The following is a 10,565-nucleotide window of genomic DNA, read 5'->3' as shown; positions in this document are numbered from 1 at the left end:
TCTTAAAGGTTACATCTAGACCCAGCACATGCTCTCTACCAGCAAGTAAAATATTTCGTCATTTATCAAAATGAACTAAACACAAAGAGGAACGTCCATAGAAATTTCATCAAAAATGTATATCACAAAAGCAGTTTTAAGAATCCTTAACTGGATCAAAGGTTCAAGCTACAACACAAAAAAAGACAGTAAAAGGAATGCTCCATTATTTTGGTTCTTCTCTCTCGTTGCAATCTTTGCACAAACAGACATGTCATGACTAAACTGGAAACCTTATAATCTAGACTAGACTGCAAAATAAAATGCTAGCACAATAAGCAGACATCCACTCGACCTTCTCCAGTCCACAGAACATCGTTCCAGAGAAAACGCACATTCCGTTTTGAGTGAAGACCCAACGCTGCCCCCTAGTGTCCCAATCTGCAACAACACAACACGACCAAACAACACTTCCAACCACTTGTTAGGTTGATAATTATGACTCTAGAAATTCAAATTAAACTATAATGATCCTCTTGAAGGAGCAGAACATCCCTAGAGCACACGTTTGGAACCGCGGCACAAGTGGAACTAATGACATTAATAGCGGCTGCATTTACTTAATCTGTGTACCGTGCACAACACTCATAATTAATGTCATTAGTCACACCTGAGCTTTCATGGCATGGAAAAGATCTGCAGTCATGGAGATCATCCAATCAAAATAAATAAATAAATACATACATTAATAAATTAAAAAATGGCATTTTATGCAGTGATTTGAATCCATGTCCCAAATGTTTATGTTTGTCATGACTGTGTCTTCTACTATTCCTCAAAACTAGGAACAGCAGACCAACCTGCTTGGTATGTTCAAGGACGTCACTAACTCCATGTGTTTAAACGAAGGAAAAATAAAACACTCATGTTACACTAATAATTAAGGGTGTAAGAAGAGACATATTGATATTATTTTTACAATAATATATAATAACATTGTTTCTATCCACGATGTCTATCATGGATCTAATGCAGACGTTCCAGCAGCAGTAGATACAACAGCCTTAAATATTTAGTATATAATGGGCTTTGAATTTGCGGCAGTTCGCCTGTAGGCGGCGCCGCCGTGCTTCACATCTCCAGGCTGCAAAACCATCCTGAGCCCCATGTGATAACCCCGCACTGTTGCCCGCCCTCCTGCTCCTCTTGGCACGTTCATGTATGACAAAGAAGCTTTAAAAATCTCAAAATGGGAATGCAAAAGTGTTAAAAACCAGGTCACCAAAAATCCTCACCGATAACTGCTGCATGCATCATCCAACGGCCAAAGTTTTACCCAAATTTATCATGTTTTCTGTCTAAATCAATGGAAAATACTTCTGCAAGGTCATACCAGTTAACAAAAGAAACAGACATAAAATAAATCAATAAAAATATCAGTAGCAGCAGTTCATATCTAAATTATTTAGCATATTCAAAGATGATCTGCACATTATATGCACATGAATTCTCTGTTGGATTGTATGAATCTATTTTTATCATTTTGTTTGTTTTTCTCTCTCTATTCCTCTCAGGGCTAAAGCATCTTTAGCTGCCCTGATAGCAGACCCTGATCATAAACCCACACAGCAGGGTTTTAAAAAGAAACACTGCTTTGGACGATTGGACGGCTTCTCTGTACACAACCTGCAAAAACACAACCCCAGCTGTATCCAAGTCTAACCGCAGCTGACCTGCACGCGGCACTGCATGGCAATATAATCGGAGTCGCTTAAATTAAAGATAACAATCACCGTCAGGGCTTGTGATTAAGGCAAGACTTCAATTTTAATCAGAGAAAACATCTCCAGTGAGCCGATATCTGCTTGAACGGGAAGATGGAGGACAGCGGCAGGAGCCAAGGTCGCACTTTGCAAAGGGAAAGTCTCTGTCTGTGCTTCAATCAGAAAGCTCAGCCTCTTCTCTTCCTTTATATATCAAACACTGTGTTTAATTTCAGTACCAGGAGCTGTCCACCCCGGACTGACCACCACACCAAATGCCTCCACTTTACAAACGCTACTCAACATGTTGACAGTTGAAGGTAAACAACTAGCTCACTAAATAACTACAAATGTCCGGAAGGATGGTTTGTTTTACCCTAACTAGTCAGCCAAAGCTAGCCTTAATGCTCTATATTAGCTCCCAACTCCTGATTGTGGTCTCTGGGGTGAGACAAAATGAGCTTAATCACTACTCCAAACATCACAAAAGAAACATGCATGTGAATATGAATCTTTCATCACCAACGTGTACGTTTTTGGCAATTAAAATACGAGGCTCTATATGTGAAATAGGAGTAGAATTTTTTTATTAAGAAATGACACAAATCAAAATAATGTAGTTAGTACGTTTAAAAAAAACATCCTCTTAGTTGCATGTAATTATTTTTTACATTTATTTCCTTTTTCTATATATTAAGGTACTGGGTTAAAAGTCCAATGTATATGACACTATGTATACTATACTATTGCTGATCTTAATGCTGATGTTCTCTGTACATGTGGCATATTTACATTTTTTAAAGTTAGGGATAATTTCTGTAGTTTGGATTAAAGATGACAGCGAGTCGTCTCTGAAACAAATTTATCAGTAGATTCCTCCATTTCCCAGCCTATAAGTTCTTGTGTTTATCCAGGTCTGAGGCACCAAACAGACATCCCACATTCCTCCACTTGAATTTTCCTTAGTTGGAAACTGCTTGGAAATGTAGAAACAAACTATTTGTCAAAGTGAAGCGGCTGTTTATTGAAGCCAACCGGCAGATGGCCTGTAAAAATAAGACCTCGGCTTAGGGATCCATATATTTCCCACTTTGCATAAGCTTTCTTCTTGCTGCACGTGTTTGTTGCTTGCACTAAAACAGAAACACACAAAATCAAGCAGCGCCCCCTGTTGTCTTGTGGCAAACTTGCAGTTTTATATCTGCAAATATACACATAGTGGACAATTATTGTATGATCTTTGCAGTGATTCTTAGTATCATAATGAATGAAAAGATATTATATAAAGAAATTTACCTTAGAAAGATAAATAAATGGCTTGTGAGATTATTTTGCTTCATAGGCAAACTTGATTCATCCATCAGACTCAAGTTGGCTGTATCTTCCATCATAATGACACATCTGGGCAGAGTAATAACGAGCCGGTAACCTTCTGAAATGAGGTATCATACCTCCGTCATTTTCCCTGCACATTAGCCTGAAGCTATCTCACTCACTTCACCTTGTAAGTGTCCTTTTCTGCAGTCATTACAACAATGCTAACTGGAGAATGGCACTTTGCAGCGTCAAGTGAGGTGCAAATGTCACGCATCCCAGCACTGCCTGGAACGACGGTGACGGTGACTGTCCTCAACAAGCGCTGAAAATAGAAAACGCTGCAACGCGCGTCTCTTGCGCAGCGAGTCAAAGGGCTGGAGAGGGATGCATCCTGCTTCCTTTTCCCCCCTGAATCCTGCAGCACAGAAGACTGAAGAGCGCGCACGGGGGATGGCTGTAGCCTACTTTCGCGCATTTGCATATTTTCAGAGAGGGAAAGAAGCAGTTTCAGAGAGGGTGATGGGATGGAGGGGGGGATGGGACCTGGCAAGAACATGACAGTGGTGCTAAAATCAGCATTTTGACAATGACAGAATAATAATTATTATTACTATTTTAAATATTTGGACTGCCAGTATTGCGAACAGCATTTGGATTTCAGCGAAATATCCATTGATCAGGAGGACAATGAAGCCCATCCATCTTTCAAACAGAAGGAGCTGCAGGGGGCGGGGCCTGCATCCTGCATCTAATCTGATGTTTATGGGAGATATGTCCACAGAAATACACACCCCCCCCCCCCCCCACACACACACACACACACACACACACACACGTTGTCGAAATCTTGAAGGTCTTGGAACTTATTGTTATTCAGACCTTGCAGTAGTGCATGTCCCTGCTTCGGCATTCCAGCATCACCTCTGTAACTTTATAACCTTTTCCACCACAATGGAAAGTCGGTGTTTAACCTTAGTGAAAGAGACACTCCGCGTTTTTTCACCGCAAAGACGGGACTTGTGGAATGGAGGGAGACTAGAAGTGACAGCACAACAAATAATGAGCAGCATCTCAGCAGCACTTCACATCCCCAGTCTAAATTCCCACAAAATGACAGGTCTCATCACGTCCCATCTCATTTACAAAGGCAATTACGATGCTGCAAATTCAAATGTTCGCTCTGAAACTAGAGAACTAAGCGCAAAGCGCAACTTGAGATTTGTCCTTGAAGTTAGCAACAGTCAACTAAAACAATCAATTCCACCATGAGTCATCTCTTCCTTACGTAGCCCCAGAGAATCCCCCAGTTCCCCCTCCTGAGTTGTGAGGCAAAGCTGTCAGCCGCGTTATTTTTACACCAGGAAGAGCTGATTTGATCTCGTCCCAGTGGCACTGTTGTCTGTTTTGACAGCAGTCAAGTGTTTGGATGGCTAGTTTTTTGGGGGTTTTATGGAGATTTCAGGCTTCTGCCTTCCAAAAGCACCTTGCCTTACATGCACCCAAAATTTGAATCTCACCCTCTGTTACGGTTTCCTCAACAGAGCAGCAGTTTTCTGCACAAGTTAGACATGTATTGATGCACCTTGAACTCATCACAACTTGCAGGTGCAGGTAAAATAATCTGACTGAAACTGAAACACATTTACTTCCCTATATAACCATAGTATCAGATAAATGGACAATCATTACAGGCTGGAGGGATGGATGGATGGATGGATGGATGGATGGATGGATGGATGGATGGATGGATGGATGGATGGATGATGGATGGATGGATGGAAGGATTATGGATGGATGGATGGATTATGGATGGATGGATGGATGGATGGATGGATGGATGGATGGATGGATTATGGATGGATGGATGGATGGATGGATGGATGGATGGATGGATGGATGGATGGATGGATGGATGGATGGATGATGGATGGATGATGGATGGATGGATGGATGGATGGATGGATGGTGGATGGATGGATGGATGGATGGATGAATGGTAATTAAAAGCCTCAATTTAAACGGGAGGCTTGTGTTGCTAAGCCAGATAAAATGGCATATGTATTTACTTAATATTATAAATATACAAATAATGAACAATTTAGCACTATCGAAATTTGGATTTCCTGGTAATAAATAAAGCTTCTATTTTAATTATCTCCAGCTTTGACTGGCAGCCATTATTTATTATAATTTAAAGGTATCGCATTGGAGCCCCTCCTCTGATTTATCTCTTCTTCGTGTAGGGAGCTTTTATCTATTCAGCCACTTTGCTCAATGAGTCCCCTGAGTGTTGTTGAATTACAGAGGCCGTTCGATTGGCTGTCTCTTGCTGTAGTGTAAAATGTCTGTCTTGATGGAAGCAGTGGAAACACACACGCACACACATACACGAGCAGCCGAGGGCTGCATGTCCAGTTACTGTCCACTGAGATAAGAAGATATGCACGCGGCGCCTCGGGGAACACAGCACAGGGTCACACACCTATGACCTTAAGCTCCACAGCAAAACCGTACAAGCTTGTATCAGCGTTTCCTGTCCTGTCTTACACATGTAACACAATATGTGAATCCAGTCAAGATCTGCATTATTGCAGCTTTGTTCATCTAATTAGCAGCACATCAGGAATCAGACTGACTTTAAAAGAAGAAGAAGAAGTCTTTCCTCTCTCTTTCTGTGGCTTCCCTGCAATCACACTCTTGCAAGACTTTATCATCTGAAAATATCACCGTTTGGCTGCGACAAACCTCTTGAAGAGAGCTGTCTGGGGCGATTAGCGCAAAGGAATCATGAACGATGTTGCTTCTAGCAGCGCAAACTATTAACTACACAGCAGATAACCTTAGGAGTCCCATTTAAGTGACTGAAAACACCCTCCATGTTTTACTCAGTCCTTACTTCTTCTTAACTCCATTGAAAAAACTGTGAGCTCATTAGTTAGTGCGTGAGGCCGAGCCCCAAAGAAGGCACGTCTTGTCCGTGTTAACCTTGAAACAGCTGTCCAAGTGTCTGCCTCAGGTGTCTCCCTCTCCAAAAAAGGCTCTCTGCACACAGTCTCCTTCTACAGCGTTCCTTGAACCCCATTACTCCCTTCTGCCCAAAGAATTTGAGGACGCTACTGCAAAAAGTCAAGTTCTGTGTGCGGTGGTCTATTGTTTTCACATTAAACCTTGGACATGACATTCAACAATGTCCGGCCGAGTCTCAGAGAGTCTCTGTACTGTTGTTTATCCAGGATGTGTCATCTGCATGTCAGCGTCTAAAGATCAATATCGGAAAATATCGGCGATTTTTTGGTAACTTTTTATGACATGATTCTGAAATCTTATCTAAAATACATAGACAGCACACATACAGTAGCTTCAATACCAGGTCTTGCAGCCATCACATGCTGCCCATCTGCTTCTGGCTGTAGACAGAATAGATGTGGTCGCTGGCATATCTGCTTGGTGTCTGAATGATCATGTCATCTGCATAAGGAGGAGGAGGAGGAGGAAGAGGAGGAGGAGGAAGAGGAGGAGGAGGGAAGAAGCAGCCACAGCTTGTCCGGGTATCAGCCAAACATGTTGCATGGTGACAGACACACCCAGTATTAAGGCTTTAAGACAAGTCTGAAGATGGCATTGGCCTCCAAAGCGTTACAGTTCCATAGTTCCATTTTTTTGGTGTGCATTTGCCTACTTAAACATTTCTTTAATGGGGCATAGGTGTGACGAAATGATTTCCAAATGAGCCATTATGTTTTTCTGCATTGTAAAGATAAAGTCACCTTGACTGCTGCAGCGGTAGGAGCCACAGGGGGGCCCACACCCTTGCTCCTCTCCACAGCGTGGCCCCTGCCGGCCCCTATCTGATGTCCTGAAACAGAACACGCCACCATTTGTCCCTGTCCCCCGAGAACAAGCGACAGCCCTGCGTCAGCTGCTCTGACATGATCCTGCCTGACATGGTTCCATAGAAATAGGACGCATAATGAGATTTTAGATTCCTTGTTGTCAGTGCAAATCTAATTTCGTAAAACTTCTTGTATCTGAGGTTACATCGACGCAGAAAACCGCCTTTGTTTTGGGGCTAGCTCAGAAAATGACAATCCAGTAAACCCAGTCCAGTTCCTCTGTCAAATCCGTTATAAACCCCACCCTGAATCTGCCTTTTAAATGGGTAACCAGCACCACAACTATGAATCAATGTGTTTCGGTAATCCTTGAAGAGCCAGTTGCTCTAATCCCAAATGCTCACCACACTTCAATGGATCCCTCAATGTACGTCATTCAAGATTCCCAAAGCATGCGTATTTTTGGTCTTTTCAGTAACAAAAACCTGGAGTCACACTGCAGTTGTTTGTGCAAGCGCCATGTGGTCGTGTCCCGGATTAACCTTGACTTTGCTGCTGTTTTCAAATCCAGCTCGTGCTGCCCCAAAACATCGCTCTCCAGGCTAAAACACCCGCCACGTGTTCAAAAAAACTGGAGCAAGTAAGCAATCAAAGTTAACTCTGCCATCCCTCCCCCCCAGTTTGACGTCCCACAGCCTCGAGTAAACATGAAAATACATAAGCAGCCACCTGGAGAACAAGGTCAAAACCCACCGGGCTCTTAACAGCATCCGAGGTTGTGAGAGATGATTGATACAAATCGCTGTGCTGCCCGAACTGAAGAAACACCGAAAGGCAAAACCCCACCAGAAGGTGATAAACACATAATGGCTTAATTTATCTTGAGCTCTCATGTCTCCATGCTAATGACCATGAAGGCCCCTGGTGGCCCACAGCATTAGAGATGCTAACGCTGCTATGGACTGTCCCTGTAGTGTCATAGCCTTGATTAAACCTTGGATTAAATGTGTGCACTTTTAGGTAAATAAGTCATTCTAAATCACTCTTTCAATTAGTCCAGAGCCACTTTGATCAGTGAACATTAAAATGCCCACATGGTCTTTGTATATACAATTACATATCTCAGATTTCTGTCTTGATTTGCCTCTTTTTGAGACAGAAGCTGATGTTGGTAGTGAGTGGGCCCAGTCCTGGTAACCTTTGCTCTACCAATGAAAGTGAAGTTTACCATTTACTTGTATGATCATCACTTCCTCTCAGTCCAGGGAATCAAAAGCGGCTTCCGATATGTCAGAACAAATTAATTCAATGTCACAATGAAGCAACGAGGAACCATTTTGCAAGTAAGAGTCAAGATATAGAAAATAAATAGCAGGAGTCGGGAAGGGGGGTGAGAAAAGCGATTAACCCAAAGTAGATCCCTACGTACTGAACGGAGGGTTGAAGTAATTTAAAAAACAGACTTACATCCAATTAACCTTTTTTAATCAAAACCTGCTATTATGAGTGGTGCTTTCTGGGTTTTAAGTTCTAACGTATATGGTTTTGTCCGTAAATGTTCTAAACTTACACTCCGTAAGAGGCCTAGTTTGGTTTACAGTCTATTTGTGGTACAAATTAGGGTTTCGGAGTTTTATTGTAGGGCGGCGAAACACTATTTCACAGTTGGCCGTTCCATGCAAGTGTTTGTGAACTCTCATGCACACACGCTCCCATATGCCAAAACATATGGATCCATATATGATCCTTCCACAAGGTGCAACTTTTTCAGTACTCCTGGGGCGAGATTTAATACATCAAAGAGAAGGTGAGGTGGGTGAAAAAAAATCTCAATGATAAATGATTCAGCACCTCTGGCATCTAAGTACTGATAGCATGACTCCCATTAATGAGGGACAGAGTTCGCTCCGCTTCATCAAAGTGACGGTGGATGAAATATTAAAGTCAGGTTGATGGCATCCCAGCTGTGCAGGGCTGGGCGAGACCTGCCATAAAAACATCATTACTCGTGTTATTCATTATACAACTGATGTAAATCAAGATGGGAGCGGAGGCAGTCTTAATTTCTTTATAATTAAATGTTTCCTCATTGTCACCGTACAAGAATACTATCGTACATTATGTATGTATCACCTGAGAAGATCAGCGTTCCCCTTAATCTTGACCACTTTACCCCGCTCAGTCACGGGAAAGGTGCTGGAGCCTATCCCAGCTGCATATGGGTGAAGGCAGGTTACACCCCTGAATGAGCATTCGTGCGTTCGGTAGCTTGCTCAAGGGCACCGCGGCAGTGTTTCTGAAAGTGTCCTGGCACCTGAACTGAGAAGCCCAGTCTCAGCCCAGTCCCCTACAGACCGAACTACCGCCACCTTGGCAACTTGACGCATTTATATAAAAATCACATGTTCTTCCTTTATTATCTGTTTAATGAGGAGAAAAGGGAAAGAGGAAATTTAATGTTTTGAGGGTTCCTTTAAAGAGGAATAAACAATGCTGTTTGGAGTGGTTCGGGACTCCCCGGTGAAGGGTTTTGTGAGACCATCAAATATTTGTGGTCACAGAATTTCCTCACTTTCTCTCCGCTGTCAGCCCCAGCCAGCAGAAGATCCTGTGGTTTTGGGGTTTTTTTTGGACTCCTGCAGATATTTTCGCATCCCAGACAAATATTAGATTTGTTTGAATTCCAAGAGTCGAATCCGACTTCCTGATTGGAGGATTTGGTTCTGGCAGCACTTGAGAGGAGGTGGGTCCAGAAACTGCGCAAGACAGTATTGTATTGACCTTTTTTTTTTCTCCTGTAAGTGCAAATATGAATTATGGTTTTGACTGGCAAGTTACTCAGAATCATTAGCATTCATGATCACGTTTATTTTGTACATATTATGTACATACAAACATGCCAAAACCTGTTGTTGCACAACAATATGTTTCTATCTACTGGGCTATACATTACTGCTTATAAGCTTGTCGCTCGTTTGAAGTCATTTGCTGGCCATTTATTTAGGTAAATAGTGGATTTAATTTTGTGCTGTCACTGCCGATGTATTCCAGCTAGCCTGCTTCTAAACTGTCTACGCATCACCACTGACTCCTCAACTTTTGGAGTTCATACTTGCTTGTCCTTGCTTGGAAGTACATTCTTTCCAGTGTTGCTGCTGATGCTGCTGGCCGAGACTTGGAAGGGCGCCTAGCGACTGATGTCGTTTAACAAGCATTGCGAAAAGGCCCAGGCCTTTTCTGGATTCACTTTGTACTTTATAGCAACTTGTGCTTGTTGGTCTGTTAAAGTTAAAGTGAAAATTCCTACAGCCTGGATTAATCAAGGTGGCTATAAAAGCAACACGTTTACAAGTCGAACAGATTGTAAAATAAAAGAAAAACGCACGCCCCATCGCCCGTGCTTACATCACACGAGCATCTGCTACGGTGCTGGCGATGTATCACCTCACTCTGAATCAACACTGCTGAGAATGTTCCCACCTGTGATTTTTAAAGCCTGGTTTAGGAATCTGCTCCATCAGAGAGCGGCTTCCGCTGACTGACTAAGATCCGTGATTAAGATTGACTCATATTCATTTACGGTCAGACAAAATAATGTCTAGACTGACGGAGGCGGAGGTTGAGAGTGAAAGACAAGCGAACGCAACCCTTATTCCTCTTTCCTTTCATCACG

The sequence above is a fragment of the Takifugu flavidus genome, chromosome 3 (assembly GCF_003711565.1).
Source record: "Takifugu flavidus isolate HTHZ2018 chromosome 3, ASM371156v2, whole genome shotgun sequence".
NCBI classification, from domain to species: Eukaryota; Metazoa; Chordata; class Actinopteri; order Tetraodontiformes; family Tetraodontidae; genus Takifugu; species Takifugu flavidus.
The sequence above is the reverse complement of the archived record's forward strand: the minus strand, read 5'-3'. Positions refer to the sequence as shown.